Consider the following 20372-nt stretch of genomic DNA (forward strand, 5'->3'; position numbering starts at 1 on the left):
AATACTTGAAGTATTTAACCAGTAACCAGTGTGTGTGTGTGTGTGTGTGTGTGTGTGTGTGTGTGTGTGTGTGTGTGTGTGTGTGTGTGTGTGTGTGTGTGTGTGTGTGTGCACATGCACACGCACATGTGCATTTTTATTTGCTAAGTCTGGGATAAAAAGGGATGGCATCTTCCATTGTTTACCTCATTTCATACATCTCCTAGGCTAGCTTCATTTTATTTATTGTATTGTATTTTACAATGTGACCTGTGAGTTGTGCCTTACTTGTTGGACGTTCAGCACAGATCAGATTCTGAGAGGAAGAAGTACTCCTTGGGGGCGGATGGCTAATATAATGACCTCAGAACAATTAACTTGGAGAAAATTGTGTACAATTAAATTTTCTCTCTGTTCTAGGAGCCATAAACACATTACACTACACAAATCTCCGAAGGTCCACGGGGAAGGTGTCGTCTGTGAGTTCACACTGCTGCCTCCCTGGTACCTTGCCCCAAGGGACCTTGTCCCGTAAGTGAAACTTGGTGATCAAGTTTAAAACTTTATTGTTACTTATTTCACTCAAAGCTAGAATTCCCCAGAGGCGATTCCAAGAGCCCTGAGTCTAACATAACCTTCCCCAAGAAAAGGGTCTCACCATCCTGTCCATTTGGGGAAGGATCAGATGTGGCACCATGTGCTCCATGAAGTTAAGGGCTCTGAGAAGCCCCACAGACCATTCATCCAGCAAATAATGGCAGTCCATGTAGGTTTCCACTATGCTCAACATTGGATGGAGATTCTATTTTTCTTCAAATGGGACCATAAACAGCACAACAATGAAGGCTGTCCATCATTTCACTTCTCTCTCAGTACACTGGGAAATACACTGGGAAACCTTGATTGTCAGTATTTATTTTTTATTTCTCTCAAATCTCTCATAAAAATTAGTATCCAGACCAGGCACTAGTGGCTCATGCTGTAATCCTAGCTACTCAGGAGGCTGAGATCTGAGGATCACAGTTCAAAGCCAGCATGGGCAAGGAAAGTCCATGAGACTCTTATCGCCAATTAACCACCAGAAAACTGGAAGTGGTGCTGTGGCTCAAGTGGTAGAGCGCTAGCCTTGAGCTAAAGAGCTGAGGGACAGTGCCCAGGCCCAGAGTTTAAGCCCCACAACCGCCAAAATTTAAACATGGCAAAATTTAAACATTTTATAAATCAACTAACTAAAAATTCGTGAATTACCATCTCGGGTCAAGTTATTTGGCCTATTTCCAAATGTTTGAGATGAAAACCCTTCACTGATGTTGCTTACAAAGATAAGATCCCCGACTTATACAGAGTCCTTCTATTTAACTTCAAGTGCCAAGTCAAAAATTCCAAATAAACTAAATGAACATCAGGTAAAGCAGTGAGTTGCTCTGAAGGGCACATAGCAACGATACCAACACACCACCGACTCCAACTGTCTTAAGGAGCCCATAGAAGGCCGTGGTCACTACAAGGTATGGCGAGCTGACATTTATGAGGTTCTTTGGTGGTGACAGGCCCTTTTCTACTTTGATAGGCTCTAATAGATGCCATCCCCAAAGGCACAGTCCCCAGAGATATCATTATAAAGCAGAACTAAATTTCCCTGTGTGTCCAACTTCTGTATCTTAATAATTTTTTAAGAAAGAACATTTTCATTGTTCTTAGCAGTAGATTTGCTTTGGCTGCCTGAGGAGCAACTACAGTTTCAGCAAACATTATTTATGAGGGACATCAATTTAAAAGAAGCAGTTGCAGGATTGTGTGGAAGACCTGCGTGCTGATGGCCCAGCCCATCTGACCAGGTGAAGTGCCAACGTAAATTAATGCAGGCTGCTAAAGCCAGTTCATCTAGTACTAGGGTTGGAAGAAGGTAGAACAGCAGAGACCAAATCCTCTCTACAATTACAAGTTGAATAGTTCAGCTCAGTGAATACTTCAGCTCAGTGAATCCATACAACCTCATTTTCAAAGAAATCATTTTGACACCCATGTAAAAACCTGTATAGACTTCTAATACAGCCACATGAACAACAGGTCTCAAACAGCTAAATGGCACACATGTAATTCTAAAAGAAAAGACGATCCTTACAATTCTTTTTTCTGCTTTCCCATTAGATCTGTTAGCAGACACCCTCTGATCTGATGCTTCACTTCGGACATCTGCCAGGTTGCTCACAGAAGAGAACCATGCCACGTTGGATCAAGTGTGCCAGACCCAGTCACATGACAGAAAAGATACCATGCTAAGTCCACCCAGTCCCAAGCAGCTCAGTTAACTCTCTCCTAGAAAAGATGGATGAAGAGTCATCAAGTTGTAGTTGCTTTCAGCAGTGGTATTTCTTTCAAGCTAGAAAGCCTGAAGGGATGGAATGAGCTTCACATGGCAAATAACAGCAATACCAATGATTATTGTGGGCAGAATCGGCACACTGCACCATGTCAGGCAAGAAAGAACACCACCAACACCAAAGCTGGGTGTTAGTCTGGAAATGAAATGCTACAAACAGACTATGATGTACAATAATAAGGCAAGATTTATACATGAGTGTATGTGTGTAAACATGAGTATGTGTGTGCATATAGATGTGTATATACATACACACATGTATACACATCTATATGCATATATATGCATACCATACCCATATGTGTATATATGGTATGTATGTGCATATATACATACATATATAGACACAGCTGTTTCAAACTTATAATGGTTTGACTTAGGATAAACTGACTTTTCCATGGTGGCAAAGCAATATGCTTTTAGGAGAAGCTGTTTGCACTTGGAATTTTAGGGTTTTGGGTTGGTGATAGTGGTGGTCATGGGACTTGAACTCAGGGTCTGGGTGCTATCCTTAAACTCTTTTGCTCAAGGATGGTGCTCTACCACTTTGAGGTACTGTGCCACTTCCAAGGAGCTTTGGTCTTTTCCTGGGATAACAATTGGCAGTGGACTCCTCTTGCAAAGCTGGTAATGGCTGTAATCCCAGCTCCTAGGGGACCATGGAATCAGGAGGGGAAAGAGCCTGCAGTACATTGTACTGCCAGCAGGTTTGGAATCCTGTGTTTTCTATTTTTTTCATCTCATAGTGTCTACAAAATGCCCATATATAAGAAGATATGTTTTTATGAACTGGGCTTCATGTTGATGAGTTTGCCCAACTTCTGGCTGATATAAGTATTATAAGTGTTATAAGTCAAGTAGGCTAGGCTAAGCTGTGATATGTGGCAGGTTAAGAGTATTAAATACATTTTTAACATATTTCAAATTTTGATTATTATTATTCACCTAAGGTATTTCCAGCTTAACACGGTAGGGTTCATTTGATATAAAGTTTTCCATTGTAAATCAAGGATGGAAATTCTATATACAATGCCGTTAACTATGTATATACAATTACAACCCTATCTATGCATGTAGAGAATTATATACTTGTACATATTTATGCACACAAACACATATACACATGCTTATTCATGGGATAAAAACTCCTGGATGATTGTCCTGAACCCTGGGCTTACCCATCCAACTGTCTATAGCACTTCTGCTTGGATGTCATCAGGCATCTCAAACACATGCCCAAAATGGAACCCACACTCTTCACCCTGTATTCCTGAAGCTTCTGATGTTCCTCAGGTCCAGTTATTCTTAAGTCTATCCTTTCTCTCCTTTCCTCCATCAAACTCCTCAGAAGAATCTGCTGGCTCGTCACTTTGATTATTTGCAAAGAAAACCACCTAGCTCCACATCCATCCATCCACTTCTGGACTACTTCAGTTGCCTCCTCCTACCAGACCCCTTGGCTCTACTAAGCTTGTCAATAGTGTATGCTCAACACAAAGCCAAACAAACCCTTGGAAGCCAAAATAGGTTCTTAACGTGCTCTAAACTTTCCATTGGTTACCCAATAGCTCTGGGAATTTACACATAGTCCTTACAATTGGCCCTGCTGTTTTCCCTGAACTCTTGGTCAGCATTCCCCCTGCTCATGTTACCTTATCCAGCTAGTCTCCTTGCTGTTCTTACAACAACCCAGTTATGTGCTCACTTCACAGCCTTTGCCTCAGCTGTTTCTTCTGTGTGGATTATTGTCTCTCTAAAGTCTCTCCCCCTTCTTCTGAGTCTATCCTCTATGCTCACTGACCATACTATTAAATTTCTATGCCACTCCTCCCCTACCTCCAGCACACTCTATCCTTCTTGTCTTGCTCTGTTTTTTTTTCTATGAACACTTTCAATATCACATAATATATTTGCTGTTTTTCTTCCTACACTTGCATGTAAACTGAGAAGGTTTTGCCTCATTTTTAGCAGAGATGCCCCAGTGTCAAGAAGAGTAAATAGTAGACCTACCAAAGTAGATCAAATTGATTTACTAAATACCAGGAGCTCAATAAATCTTTACTAAATGAATGAATAAATGAATTCCTGAGTGTGAAGTGACAGTAATCAGAACTGATCTCTAAATCCATTAGGGCCCAGTCTAAGCTCTAGAAATTCAAGTGAAAACAAGAAGCCAAGTAACCACACCATTGTCACTCCCCAAGCCAGGTTCATGGGCAAGAAGTGGAAAGAGGAAGACATATATTACATAACTGCAGTAGTATTTGGAACTCTAGAGATATGTAGCTAGCAAAATGCTTTACTGTAGAAATTTCACTATGTGCTTGGAAAAGGGAAATGACTTCTAATATACCATCACACAGTAGAGTAACTGATTAATAACAATGGTTTTGCAAAATAATTAGCAGATAATGTTCTGAATGTTTCCCAACATAGAGAAATGATAAGTGACTGAGGTGATGAATATGCCAATTACCCTGACCTTATCATTACATTATGTGCATACACAACTGAGGCTGTTAAATTCATATGATGACATATGATGTCCATTAAAAATTTTACATATATATAAAAATAAAGAATATGCTTTAATCCTTTGATAGGAAAGACAGAGGACCTTCAGAGGACAGGCAAACCGTTAGGGATGGTGCTCTAGGTAAATGAATGCAAACTGCAATTACCCTCACCTACTCCCTCCACATCTCAACCAACAACTTGGTATGGTGGTATGTACCTATACAAATAGGAGGATCACAGGACAGGCTAGCCTAGGAAAAAAAATCAAGAGAATCTAACCCAAAAGATAACTAAAAGCAAAAAGGAATAGGACTATGCCTCAAGTGGTACAACACCTACCTAGCAAGCACAAAGTTCCAAATTCAAACCAGTAGTACTTGAGTATAACCACCAAAAAAATATTGTTAATACTCTCTAGTCTAAATCAATGTTTCTAAGTATTGTGTGGAGGATCAGAGAACAACCAAATGCCTTTTCAAAATGCAAATTTCCTGATCCCCATCTGGATTTTCTGTGTGAGCATTCCAAAGCAGTGGAGTCTTAGTATCTGTGCTTTGAGCTTCTCAAGTGACTCTTTAGAGCTCTAGCCCAGTGTATTTTAGACTAATGTATTGGGAATTGCTTTAAAAAAATAAATTAACTTCTCTAAACAATTAAGGATGATCTCAGAGAAATGTTAATGTAATACAAACTGCTTTGTTTATAACAATAATGGCTTGGCTCAAGTACTTACAAATCTCTCTTCTCACCTTCCTTACTTATAGAAAAATGTCCTCTTTTGGAGATGGACTATCCACCACCTCATTTACCCTCATCTGAAGTTGGATCGAGTAAGCCCATTGCTGGATTGTTAATAATAAGTTCTATAAACCTCTATGAGAAACAACAATGGCTACACAAATGGACTTGACTCACAGGCCACTGGATTCTCATGATATGGACACATTTGAGTCTGTGGATCATAAAACCATCTGGATGAGTTCAAAGTGGCAAGAAAAAAATAAAATTAGACGTCCTCTCAAACTCAATCACACTTGTTTACTATCAAAACACAGATGCTAAAGTTTCTGAATCCAGAATTTGCTAGTTTGTTGTTTGTTGGAGAGTTTTAGCCAAAATGGAGCACTCTATGGGACTGACCAGCCAACCCTCATCAATACCCACAGAATAGAAAGAGAATGGCCAGCTTTCCTCAAACACACCTTTAAAACAGGCAATGGTAACCAATGCCATGGCTGTCTCTTACATAGGATGATGGTTTACCTCCCTCATTTTCTCCTGATAGCATTGTCAACATTCATTAGCTACTAATTAACTGGATATATATGAGGAATCCATCTACTTCTCTATATATGTGGAGAAGATGTAACTGACAATTTTAAGGATGACAATGTGATAGGACAACAAAAAAAGTATCAATGTAAGGACCAACTCAGGGACAAATGGCCTCTAAATTTAGAAGGAAGAAGAAATCAAAAAAGGAATGACTAATTAGAAATCCAAGTCTTGAACCTAAGAAGAAGGCAGGAAGATAGAGTCCCAGGCAAAGAAAATAGGTGCAAAGCTGCAGTTCTAATTATGCACAGAATGTACTCAAAGATCAACACAAAAGAGCTAACTGCCTCTCAGCTGCAGAGGACATAGAAAGAAAGAGGCTCAAGTGAGCCTTGAAGGTCAACTGTTTTGAGATGTGTCCAACAGAAAATACCAAAGGACTTTGTTGCAGGAAGATGGCAGATAAATAAATAAAACCCACATTATAATGATCTGAGACACACCAGGAACAGATCAGCTAAGAATATTCCAAACTGGAATAATGGTGCAAGGGTCTAGACCAGGCAGAGACAACAGCAAGAGGAAGAATAAACCATGGCGAACACTGTAGTAACAGGAACACGAACTGTGTCTTTGAATTCTAATCCCACCTAACTAATTGTGAAATGGGAAGCCAGGTACTTACTGTGCGATAAAGACAAGTTCAAATTCCCAACTGAGCTACTCAGCACTTGGGCACATGTATGCACATGTCATTTAGTGTCATGGCTGTAAGACAGGTTAAGAATAACATTTGCCTCATCCTGAGGCTTTGAGGGTTCAATGGGCTAGTGAATAAAACACCTTTCTCTCTGTAATAATGTCTAAGACAGAGTGCCAGTGGGGAAGATGGCGTGGACTGTAGAGCAGCTACGCAGTGAGCAGCTGCCCAAGAAGGACATTATCAAGTTTCTGCAGGATAACAAACAGTTCAGATTTGTTTCTGGTAGAGCATAAATTATTAAGAAACGTAGCCAAGGTGGCTAATAAGGACCATTTGGGTATAGCCTATAACCATCTTTTTGAAAGTAAGCATTTCAAAGGTACTGAATGTATAAGTAAATATCTGAGCAAGTAAAAAATGTGAAGCTTAATGAAGATAAATCCAAAGAAACTAAGTCTGAAGAGACTCTGGATGAGGGTCCACCAAAATATACAAAATCTATTTTTAAAAAGGGGGGATAAGGGCTGGGAAGGTGGCTCAGTAGTAGAGCACTTGCTTTGTATGCTCAAGGCCCTGGGTTCGATTCCTCAGCACCACATAAGCAAAAAGAAAAAAGCCGGAAGTGGCGCTGTGGCTCAAGTGGTAGAGTGCTAGCCTTAACTGAAGAGCTGAGGGACAGCGCCCAGGCCCAGAGTTCAGGCCCCACGACCGGAACCCCCCCAAAAAAGGGGGGGATAAAATGAACTTTCCCAAAAGCAGAGATGTTGTTCACTGCTGGTAAACAGGAAGACGACAGGATGGAACCATGTTTGATGCCAAGCCTTTAAGTTTTAAGGCTGGAGTAGGTAAAGTTATCCAAGGATGGGATGAAGCACTTTTGACTATGAGTAAAGGAGAAAAGGCTCCACTGGAGATTGAACCAGAATGGGCTTATGGGAAGAAAGGACAGCCTGACACCAGAATTCTACCAAATACAAACCTCCTTTTTAAAGTGGAATTAGTGAACATAGATTAAAATAGTTCTTCACATCTCAAGAGATCTGCAATGATAAAACTTGGCCTTGAAACTTATGTTGGAATAGTCAACTGTAAAATCCAAGGAGTTAAACCGTGTTTATACTTGATACCAATTTTTGAGAAATGCAATCCCATATAAGTCCCGTGAATCTAAAATATTTTGGTATAGCTGTGTAAAATTTGGTTACAGAGTACTCTTTCCTTTTACCTCATGTTGTAATCTAAACGGCTCAATAAAATCTTACCAACTTGGGGCTGGGAAGGTGGCTCAATGGTAGAGCGCTTGCCTTGCATGCATTAGGCCCTGGGTTCGATTCCTCAGCACCACATAAGCAAAAAGAAAAAAAGCCAGAAGTGGCGCTGTGGCTCAAGTGGTAGAGCGCTAGCCTTGAGCTGAAGAGCTGAGGGACAGCGCCCAGGCCCAGAGTTCAGGCCGCACGACCGGATCAAAAAAGAAAAAAACAAAAACTTACCAACTTAAAAATACGTCTACGACAATATTTCAATAGGCCTGGAGAAATCAAAACAAAACAACCCTGTAGCTATTTTACAGCTACAGCTTATGTGTTAGAGCAGATGTCACTGCTTAAAGGATTCCAATGGCTTCCCAATGATATTTAGAGTAAAATGCAAACTCCTTTTGATGGATGACAAGTCCCTACATGATCAGCTGCTAGGTTCTCCTCCCAAGTAGGCTGCTCATACCACTAGGTTTCAGGAATAGGGCCTTGCTGACCCTTCTCTGGGACATTGTCCCGGCTGCTTTCCATGCCTGGACCACTCTCCCACCTGAGCCCATCCTCAGTGAAGCTTAACTAAAATGATACTGCATACCTCATCTTTAGCCTCTTCTATTTCTCTGCCTTCTATCTTTTGGGAGATATAAAATCACTTCACACAGACTAAAATTTCTATATTTATCTCTTTTGCAAGTTGAATGTATGAATAAATAGGTATCCATCAAAATACAAGTTCAAATCCCAGGACTGTCACTTTAAGCCAAGTATCATCAGGTAAGTTGTTCATGTTACCTCTCTGGATTTCTGTTTCCTCATTTCTAAAGAAGAAAAGATAGTTGTCTGTTGGAAGGGGTTGTGGAAGGGGAAGAAAGCCAGTCCAAAACCTCTAGCAAAACAGGCAACTGAGAAATGTCATAAAGTGGAGAGTGAGAAGCCTGGGAAGGAAGGAACTCAATACCATAGGGAAAAAGAACAGCTCATCAAAACACTTATATGAAAAATATAACAATAGATATTGGGTTAAAAAAATAAGACCCAGTTTTATCCAAGAAGAATTTTAATGGAAAAAAACAAATACAACTCCACATATCAGGTTCTGCACAGGAGTATCTACAAAGTACTCTCCCTGGGAAGGCAACAAGAATCATTTAGTTGGAATTTTAAAGGATATATGGAAGCTTGCCTGGGAAACAGGAAAGTGGCTGAATGTCATTAAAACAGGAAGTGTTAAGAGTACAGAAGTGTTGATACAGGAGCCATCTCATATAAACTATACTTTGAGAGGCTTAGTTGAACATGCTTGTTTGGGTGGGTAGGGGGAGACTGAACATAAGAACTTTCAGCCCACAACAGCACAAGGTAAGATTCAGAACATCATTTCTAGAAGACATGAGTAATATTGTGCTGGGCATGGTGGCTATTATGAGCCTATAATCTCAACATTTAGGAGACAGAGGAGGGAGGATCACAAGTTTGAAGCCAGCCATAATGAGTTCCAGGTCAGCCTGTAAACATGGAGAGAATAACAAAATGGTGAGACAAGGGACAAAGGGTGAACCAATGCAACAGCGATACTCACAAGGCACCATGTTGGAAATGAACTTTACAACTTGAGGGGGGAGGTGAATCAGGGGAGAGGGAAGGGGGGAGAAAACGAGGGAGGAGGTAACACTTCGACAAGAAACCTACTCATTACCTTACTCACCTAACTGCAATCCCTCTGTATACCACCCTTAAAATAAAATATTATTTTTTAAAAAGTGGAGAGAATAGTAGAAGAGAGCTAAGAGTGAAGGAAGGAGAGGAGGGGAGGAGAGAAAAGAGGGGAAGCACAAAGGAGAGGTGAGCAGGGGAAAATAGGAATAAAGAGGGGAAAATGAAAGATGAGATAAGGAAATGGAGAGAACAGGAAGAAGGTGGAGACAGGATAGAACAAGAAGGTACAGAAAGAGGAGCATCTTCTCTAACTTAGGCATACAAACTAGTAAGCATCCTTATACAATGACCATAGATTACAAAAGAAATGTTTATAGGTTGTTTGGTTTCTGAGACTCAGTGAAGTGACAGCTAAAACTGGTCAGTAGTCCAGATGGAAAAGAGAACTACTTTGTCTAATGTTTCAAGAAGAATCAGAAAGACTCATTCTCCATGGCCCCCAAAGACCTGATATTTGCATGCTAATTTCCATTACTAGTAGTATATCCCTTGAATTTACAAAGGACTGAGACCTGCAATCTAGTATCACTGGGAGGAGTGTCAACCTTAGTATGAATTAAGTTATAGTAAATGGCTCCACTGATCCACACATACCATCTTCAAGGCTGTTCACTATTACACCCAACCCCCACCCTGCCTTCCTGACAAGGCTAGACCCTCCCCTCCTCCTAGATTCAACGTAGCCTTGTGCACTACTCTACATCGAGTTAAAATGGCCTGTCTACTTCATGTCTATTTCCCTGCTGGACCCCATAAGAGCAGAAGCTATGCCTCACTTTCTTTGAAGCATCAGAGCCTGGCACACAGTAAGTCCTCAACCAATCATGCACTCTGGATGGATCTCAGGGGCATTTACCAATTGGTAGCCATGCATTGTGGGTACAGATCTGTTACTAAGCCATTTATCTTCCTAGTTATGAAGCCATTTGCTATTTTCATTTCTCATCAAATGTTGAGTGAGAGTCAGCTCACATCAAAGTCAGGTGAGCCATTGCTATTATGATTTGCCAAAGGACTGCCAAAGCCTTAAAACAAAATAGAAATGGCAAGTCATGTAAGATAAAATCTGAGTTATTTCCCTTGTACTGACAGACTTTGTAGTTCTTACTATAAATGATTTAAGAACCTTAGGGACTCTGTGGAAAACAAAGGTCTCTAATGACATGGCATAGCTATACTGAACACCCCTGGTAAGTCTCCTGGGCATTATTTCTTGAGTAATATGAAATTTCAAATATAAAATGAGACAACAAATTAAGTAAAATGTTCTTCCATCATTTTAAATGAAAACCTTTTAGCTAATTGCAAAAATGTCTTTAGTCCAGTAATCAAACTGTAATCACCAATGGCAAAAACATATGTTCTCTCATTGCAACTAATCCCTCTAATTATGATTCAGTATGAATTCTATCAAAACATCAAATGGCTTTCTATATTGTCTTCCGTTCTTTGATCTCTAAAGTAGAAGATTTAATGCTCTTAAACCATAATTATGTGCAGGTGCCTAAAGCAAATACATAAAATATATGGATCCAGGTAAAACTATAGATGCACAGATATTCATACATAGATGTATACCAATGATTCTCCATCAGAGGCAGTTATGTTCCCCAGGGTAAATCTCATCAGGACTGGAGAGAGTTTTTATCCTCATAATCAGGAGCTGCTTCTACTCTCCAGTGAGTAAGGGCCAGGGATGTTGCTAAATATCCTACAATGCACAAGGCAGTGTCACAAGAAAGAATTATCCTGTCTAAACTGTACTCAGAGACTAGAATAGCCTGTGTTAGATCCATCTGCACATTAAGCATAAAGAAAAGATTCACATATTTTAAAATAAACACTATGGAATTATTACTTCCAACTACACTCAGTATTGATTAAGTGGGCATTATGCTAACTTTGGGTACATCCAATTTTGAAAATTATTGATTGCAATGAATTTGCCTTAAGTGTGGGTCAAATATGAACAAAGTAGATTGCCAGCTATGAATCACTTTAAATATGTAAATATCATTGCTTTTCTTTTTTCTTTTGCTCTAACAGTAAGCCAAGAAATAGAAATGACATAGCACATTCTAAAACTACCATTTTAAAACAGATCAATGAGACTCTAAATTCTTTCTCAAAATGGGAAGACTTGGAAAAAATTATATTAAGTGAAGTAAGCCAGGCGCAAAGAAACATAGGTCCCATGGTTTCCCTTATTTGCAATAACTAGCATATGTCTGAGACAAGCAGAACTGGTCAGATAAGTTGATGTTAGGCAAAATGAACCCCAATATAAGGACTCAAATAGTTTTTCTTTCATGCTATTGTTTCTAACATATTTATAAGATGATTTCTTTGTTGCTTTGTATGTCCCTCCCCCACTGTATAACCCCTGTTTTCACTGTATTTGATGTTAGTATAATTTGTGGAGGGGAAGGGGAAAATCAAATTATTTAAATAGGGATACAGGTGGACCCATTGCAACAATGAGATGTACAAGACGTTATGTTGAAAAACAAACTTTACAACTTTGGTGTGGTGGGGCAGGGGGAGAGATGGGGGGGAGGTGATGGGAAGGGAAACAAAGGAGGAGACAACAATGCTTGATAAGAAATGTGCTCATTACCTTGCTCATTTAATTGTAACCCCTCTGTACGGCATTTTCACAATAAAAAATGCTAGACACACAAAAAATTCTTTCTCACGTATTATAAGTGATTCAATATGCTTCTTTTACAGTTTTAATCATAGCTGATAAGCCAGTGAGTCCACTTAACATAAAAAAATAATCACAGGTTCACAAGCATATACAATGTAGAATGATAAACATTTAAATAGGATTACATGTGTATTAGTAATGTCTTATTGATTCGCATTTATCATTTTTAGAAGCAAATCTCAGATAATTGATTTTTTTTAATGATAGGAAACTACAGGTCTGGCTATCCAAAGCTCAGGGCTAGTGTTTTATAATAGACTAGCAGAGCGCTTTTGCTCACATTGCAAAAAAAAATCTTGATTACATACTTTAGTTTTTCTTGTGATTTTATGATTGCTTGAATTCAGTTGGGGAGAACTTTTTACCAGATGGATGATCATATAGCTTTCATTAGTTCTCTGTGTTTTACCAGTGATGTTTGTTTATCTGAAATCTTTTCTCAGCCAGGGCTCACATGAGGCTTTAAATCCACTTATGATGAGGCCTTAGGCAGGAGTTGGGGAAACACAGGCTCTCCCCCAACCATCCCCAAGTCAGTAACTTAAGATTTGATATCTTACATTTCCTTTAAAGGGAGAGCTTTTTTCTAAGGTTATATTTTAATTAGTTTGAGCACGAGACTAATGATTTCTTAAACATAACCATAAAATAAAATCCCTTCAAAGCAGGGTCCACTGGCTTTCATCTTGAAGACAAACAGTGAAATTCAGCCAGGATGTCAATGCTAATCTGGTGTATAGCTCAAATTTATTTTACCATGTCATAAATAAGCATGCATCTAAGCATTCCTAAATAAGAGAGGCATTTTAATTTTGGGATCCCAGTTGCTGTACGCTAACCTATTCAGGATGACTTTAGCATTTCCTTACAGGAATTTTTTAAAAAGGTAATTATACAGCGATTCATAGCAGCTTTTCTTAAATCATATCTCAGATTTTACTCACTTCAGCAAAAACCAAATTGTATTCTAGAAGAGTGACTCAACTGTATTTGAGCAAATGGGAGCAAAGCATCAATGCACAAGTGACTAAAGGGAGGAAAAACAGAGGCAAAAGTCTTTAAACAGTCACACAAGGGTAGCAGTAAGACTGCATTTCAGATCAAGACAGCAGGAACACTATCTAAAACTTTATTGACCCTCTTTATATGCTACAGTTACAATGGAATGTATCTGGGGAGGAAATTCTTGCTTAGAAAAGAGAGAGGGGACAACTACCTGGCTCTTAAGTGAAATGATAGCATTCTATAATGACTTTTTACAAAAAGTGTACACATTACCAACCTATCTGACTCCACTGATTCCTAACAAAAACAATTTTTGTTTCTCATTGGTACAAATGGACGAAGAGCTATGACACAGGAAAATTTCCCCAGTGCTGGCTAATAATGGAGGGGAAAACATCTAACCCACCTAATACAGCCTAGCTATAAATTCCTTTAGCCACAATAAAAAAATAAGTTAGACATATAAAGTGTTTTTAAGAACTGCAGCTGCCTTCAGATCATGACTAATATTGAAAAGAAACCCCATATTGTAGGATCCCTGAGATTAGTGACAGAGAGATTCCACCAGAGAGTGTCCATCTGGCACTGGCCATAGTCAGCTAGCTCCTTTCTCCACTGTACTGCCTGAACACTTCAAACCAAAATGGAGGCCTTGCTGAGAAACCAAGTCCCTAGAAACCATGCCTGTCACCCACATTGTTTCACTGTCATGTTTTAATGATCTTAATGAGATGATAAAGAAGTAAAACTCAATACCCTAATATACAACTGGTTAAAAAAAAAATCAAACAGGTGTTCAAAAAAGCAAAGATGAGCTCTCAACCTGAGAGACTAGAATTCTCCATGGAAAATGGACCGTCTGAGCTAGCAAGACAAATGTTATTTTAGGTCAGAGTTCTTGATTCTTGTGTTGACTAAGAGAGATTTGAAGCTGCCTCATCCTAGCACCGTACCAGAATCCTCTCTCTTGTGTCTTTGGAAAACAGAAGCAAAAAAAAAAAAATTTCATGTGCCTACCTGTCACCACTGGGCAGAAAGTTTAGAAAGACAGAGCAGTCTTTAACAGAAGAAAAGGAATGAGGCTTAATTACAAAGGAAAGGAATTCAATCCCTAGTGTGAGAACCTGAAGTTAATGCTCTATGTGATTATCTCAACTACATGCCGTATGACAAATATTGACCCAGGAATCCTCACATTGGCCTTGAGAAATGAGAGAGAAGGTATGGATAATATGGAAGCTTATAAAATAGCAGCAGTTACTGAAGCAGAAAATATATTATGACACTAAGCCAAACATAATATATTTTAAATGGGATCTAAAGTTTATAACTCTAGTACTGTGGAGAAATTTCTTTAGCTAAACAAGGTCTTGCATCAAACTCCTTCCAAAGCTAAATATTCTAGAGAGGTTGTATGTCTTTCATGTGTCCATTTTCTTTTTAGATGATTCTGAAATGATTTGAATCACAGAGGAAAATGATCATGGTATTAATAGGAAACAATGATTCAAAACCATGTACTGCAGAGCACCGGTGGCTTACACCTGTAATCCTATCTACTCAGAAGGCTGAGATCTGAGGATCCTGGTTCAAAGCCAGCTGGGACAGGAAAGTCCGTGAGACTCTTATCTCCAATTAACCACCAGAAAACTAGAAGTGGCTCTGTGGCTGTAGTGATAGAACACTAGCCTTGAGCTGAAGAGCTCAGGGACAGAACTCAAGCCCAGAGTTCAAACCCCACAAAATAAAACAAAAAAATGTACAATAACAGTGATGTAATTTCTTTTTTTTTTCTTTTCTATGCTCTCCAAAATTAGTAGCTACTGGTTCTATCATCGGGGAAAAAAAAACATATTTACAGCAGCTCTGCTCAAGAACTTCTTAATCTCTATCATGTAAGCAAACACAAATCCTGAAAATAGCAAAAACAATGATGAGATTTTTTTACTGTCCTTTCATTTTCTCACTCTGATGAATAAATATATTCTGAAAAATCCATTTGCTACTAATTTTACTAAAACAGTCACAAAACAATGTAACCCCCCCCCAAAAAAAGGGTGCCTGGTTTCATGGAGCATCTGGCCCAGCTCAGAGGGGAGAAAAGAGAGTAAGAAAATGATTATGCAAATGAACGAATGAATAAGAAACTTCACCTGGAAGGTAGTGAAGATGAGGGAGGTAAAGTGATTGGGAACTAGGGATACTTTGGGGAGTGTTTCCACAGACCTGATAAGGGCATGTAAGGGGGGAAACAAGGTACTGTCAAGTTTGAATGAGGATACTACTCATGGAATGAAAGATATCAAATAGAATCACCCTTTGGGGTATGGACAGATACATTTAAATACCTTTGGACTGAAATACTAAGCGATATCTGTAGTTGAAGGTAAAGGTCTAGAATAGAACATGAACATTCTTTTTTAAGACCCATGGGGCAGATGATTAATGAAGTCATGAATGTGAATGAGATGGAGATCTGAGAAGTTCAAGAAGCCTCTGGTAGAACCCTGAAGAACTCCAGTATAATGCCCAAGACATTGATCAACAAAGGAGCTAGAGGAAGAGGGATAAGACATATAGACACATAGACAAGACAGCCAAGGGGGTGAGGCATTCTTGCCATCAAGAGAAAGCAATCTGCAATGCTGAATACAATGGGATGTACCTGTTGATTTAACAACACTGAAGACTGCTGTGTATCAAAAGCAGAGGGCAATAAATACAAAAGAAGGACAATAACCACTTGCCTCAAAAGATTATAGAGACCAGGCTTATTATGAATAACCATACCCAAAAGGAATACAAATATTCAACAGGATGAGCAGGAAGGGCTTCTGTGGATAAGGAAGAATTTCGTATATAAAGTATGGTAGACCCAGCATGTGAAATAGTAGCAGTATTCTCCTAGCACAGTAGATAAGCGTTCAAGATGTGTGTAAAGAGAAATTCCTTAAAACAAACAGGAAATGTTATTTTCTTATAACAATGCAGAAAGTGCATCTTCTGGAAGTATTACCAGGGTGCTGTCTACCACGAGATGACAACAGATGTCCTTACTAAGAACCGCCCACGTATAGGAGCCATGCACATAGAATATCACTACACCACATCTTTCTCCATCACAAACAGACCAGGCCACCACAAAAGCTGAGTCACATGACAAAAAACAATGACAGCCAGGTTGCCAATGGCTCACGCCGCTCACGCCTCTAATCCTAGCTACTAAGGAGCCTGAGGTCTGAAGTTAGATACCAGCCTAAAACCAAGATGTAGAGCTATGGCCCAAGGGGTAGAGCAACAGCTTTGAGCAAAAAAAGCTAAGGGACAGGGCCTAGGCCCTAAATTCAAATCCTAGTACCAGCCCAAAGTGAGAGAGAGAGAGAGATACAGAGACAGATAGTGAGAGGTTCCCCTCATCATGAGTGGAGACAAAGTAGAAAAAAAAAAACTAAATAAAAATTCCCCCATATCATTCCATTACTTGGAAATGTTGCGTATCATAAGGTAACATAGATTGAACTTTGCCTAAAGACTTAATAATCCTAAAATAGACATAGCTCAAGATTAAACAAAAATGTATAGAGCATGAAACACTTCCCATCTCCACCTTTATACACACACTAAGTATCAGAAATTGTTGAGATGTGTTCGTAAGAAAATGACATCTAGCTGGGTGCTGGTGCTCATACCTGTAATCCTAGCTACTCAAGAGGCTAAGATTTGAGGTTCAAAGCCAGCCCAAGCAGAAAAATCCCCATGAGATTCTTATCTCAAATTAACCACTCAAAGCCCAGAAGTGGTACTGTACCTCAATGGTAGAGTGCTAGCCTTGAGCACAAAGAGGCTCAGAGACAGTTCCCAGGCCCTGAGTTCAGGTCCCACAACCAACAAAAAGAAAAAGGGAAAAGAAAGAAAATGACATCTACTAAGTGAAACAGAGTGAAAGATTCCTTTTGTCTCTGGAACAACAAATTTATAAGCCAGGAACTACCATCATCCTATCTTTTTAATATTGCTTTAAAAACACAAGAAGCTGAGCATCAGGCTCACGCCTGTAAATCCTAGCTACTCAGGAAGTTGAGATTTTAGGGTTGTGGTTTGAAGTCAGCCCAGGCTGTTTCTCTAATTAACCATCAAAAAGCTAGAAATGGAGCTGTGGCTCAAGTGATGGAGCTCTAGCCTGAGCAAAACAGCTCAGTGACAGTATAACTCAGGTCCTGAGTTCAAGCCCCAGGAGAAAAAAATGAGACTGGATTTTGCAGTTAAAGTTAATGAATAAAATATAAATCGTAAATTTGAGGGTATTTCTGATAAAAATTGAAAACCACTTCTCACAAAGCAACTTGATCTTGATAAAAAGTGATGTTGGCGTCCTTTTGAACTTTTGTCTGGAGCAATGTGAGTTCCTACAAGGCTGCAGAATCAAAAATTGAATGACTAATCGTGAAAAGAGTGTTCTCTAACTTGGACTCTGATATGCACAAAGAATAAAATGCAACCATAATAAATCCTTCCCTTTTCACCCAAAGTCCTGTAAAAAAGCAAAAAGTAACTTTCCAGTGCTCAAACCTGATACAGAGCCGCTCATGGAGCAGGTCTTTCTGCACGTGGATTCTCCACACCTTCCTGATACTTAGCTTAGTTCTTGCATACATCCCACAGTTCCCCAACTCCAGGCTATCTCCTGCATCTGGAATGCTGCTTCCTCCTGCCCACATCCCCGCACATCTCTGCCTGCATGAAAATCCCAGGCACCCATCACAGAAACAGTACAGCCACTTCCTGCTGGGGGAAACCCCTTCTCAGCTCAGGCTGTGAGACTGCCAATCCCTTCTTCAGAAGCTTCGCAGTTCTTCCTGTCTGTCTCCTTTATGACACTCAACCTGTGCTGATGATAATGCATAACTGTTCCTGTACGCTAACCTACAATCTCATTGCTCGCTATGCTAGAAGCTTTTTAAGGGCAAGGACCATCTTTGAGCCCTATGACTTTTTTGCCAGCTTAACTACGCAGAATGATATTTGGATTTAATTCTTCATTCTTGCAAGAACTTTCTCTCTCTCTCTCTCTCTCTCTCTCTCTCTCTCTCTCTCTCTCTTTCTCTCATACTGAAAGAACAAATAGAAACGGTAGAAAAAGAAAACAAAGGCTATCCAAAGGGGAAAAAAATGCAACAAGGAAAAGGGATTCAAATCTTGACATTACTCACTAGTGTTCCAGGAAGTAGACAAAAATAAAAGTTGTAAAAATAAACAGAAGATATTTGCAGATCTACAAAGACTGACTCATTTGTTCAACAAGTGTGTCATGAGCTCTCATGGAACATATACACAGATACATCTATACATGCATGTTTGCTAAGCCTTCGAGAAGGAAAACACCTTTTCTCGTGGGCTGTAAGTCCACCTGCCTCTAGATCTGACTCTAACAATTCATCTCTCATTGATTTCTCCAACTTTTTCCATTCCACTGTTCCCTCCTTTGACATATCAAAATAGTCAAATACTGCCTAGATACTCAGAAGGCTGAAATGCAAAGCTCAAGGCCCAAAGCCAACCAAGAAGGAAAGTCCATGAGACTCTGACCTCTAATTAACTAGAAAAAGGCCAAAAGTGGATCTGAGGTTCAAGAAGTAGGCCACTAGCCTTAAGTACAAAAGATCAAGGACAGTGCCCAGGCCTTGAGTTCAATCCCCAGGAATGGCACAAAAAACTGAGTCTTTCAAATTCATCTCTCAGCTTCCTCCCCAAGCCTCACTGACCCCTCTTCCTTTAGACTGCCACAACTTCATGTTTCCTTCACGCTTTAAGCCTCCTACTATTTATTTTCCTCTACTTATGGAGCTGCTATCATTAACTCTACCATGAATGCTTAATTACCCAATCCTATGTCTCTGTGTTAGATGATCACTACTCCTCTTCAAACACTTTCAACTGTTTCCTTTTGGAAAAACATATTTTCATTTGGAAATGACTGCTCTGGGCCAAACTTCTTATATGCAGAAAATTTCTCAGCTTCTTAATACAGGCTCTGATTATCCATCACATTCCAATACATCAACAATAACACTTACCAGTCTAAATAACTTCCATTCTTCAAGGGGCGAATTTCCAACCCCCTCTCCATTTCACCAGTAGAAGTCTCATCAGCAATTTATATTCATTAAATTCAGTGCAGAACTTATTTTTTATCAATCTCAGATTTGTTCCCCTCAAGTAGACAATTACTATTTTTAACTATCCCATCTTAACCACATTGGATCTTCACTCTTATCTTGTATGCGAAGCCATTCAGTTTTGCCAACTATGAACACCTTTCATTCCTTTCTTCTTTCAAGAAAAGGCCTCACAATGTAAACCAGGCTGGCCTTGAACTCTAGATAATCTTGCCTTGGCCTCTTAGGTGTTTGGATTAGAGGAGTGAACTACCATCCCCAGCTACTTCATTTCTTTCTACTGTCACGGCCAATCCTAACTTACTGTCAGGTCCAGTTCTTTCTCTTGTAATCTATCCTCCACATTGCAACTGGAGTTATTTTTCTTTCAAATTATCTTGTAAGTAACAAGCTATTACATTGTAAAAATAAACTTACTGAAAAGCTCGAAGACTAACATAAAAACATTTCCATCCTCAGATCATCATCAATATTTTAATATAGTATCTTCCCACTTATTCTATTCCTCTCTCTTTCTGTCCCTCCTTTTCTCTCTCCTTCCTTCATCTTTCTCCTTCCAATGTATATAGTCTTTAAAGCAAAACTGTGATCAATACATATTTAGAATACTTTCAAAACTTAAAAGTATCCTGTGCCCATTTCCTCACCATGA

The 20372-nt window shown here is 39.4% G+C and overlaps 1 protein-coding gene and 1 pseudogene across 2 annotated transcripts in view; one reads left to right on the forward strand and one right to left on the reverse strand.

Moving 5' to 3' along the window:
- The window catches only part of Tox3 (TOX high mobility group box family member 3), a 109587-nt gene that overhangs the window by 32482 nt on the left and 56733 nt on the right, over window positions 1-20372 (reverse strand). The gene's annotated exons all lie outside the window — the stretch shown is intronic.
- On the forward strand, window positions 7043-7872 carry LOC105994396 (annotated as a pseudogene).

This window comes from Dipodomys ordii, unplaced genomic scaffold (assembly GCF_000151885.1).
Source record: "Dipodomys ordii isolate 6190 unplaced genomic scaffold, Dord_2.0 Scaffold106, whole genome shotgun sequence".
Lineage (NCBI taxonomy): Eukaryota > Metazoa > Chordata > Mammalia > Rodentia > Heteromyidae > Dipodomys > Dipodomys ordii.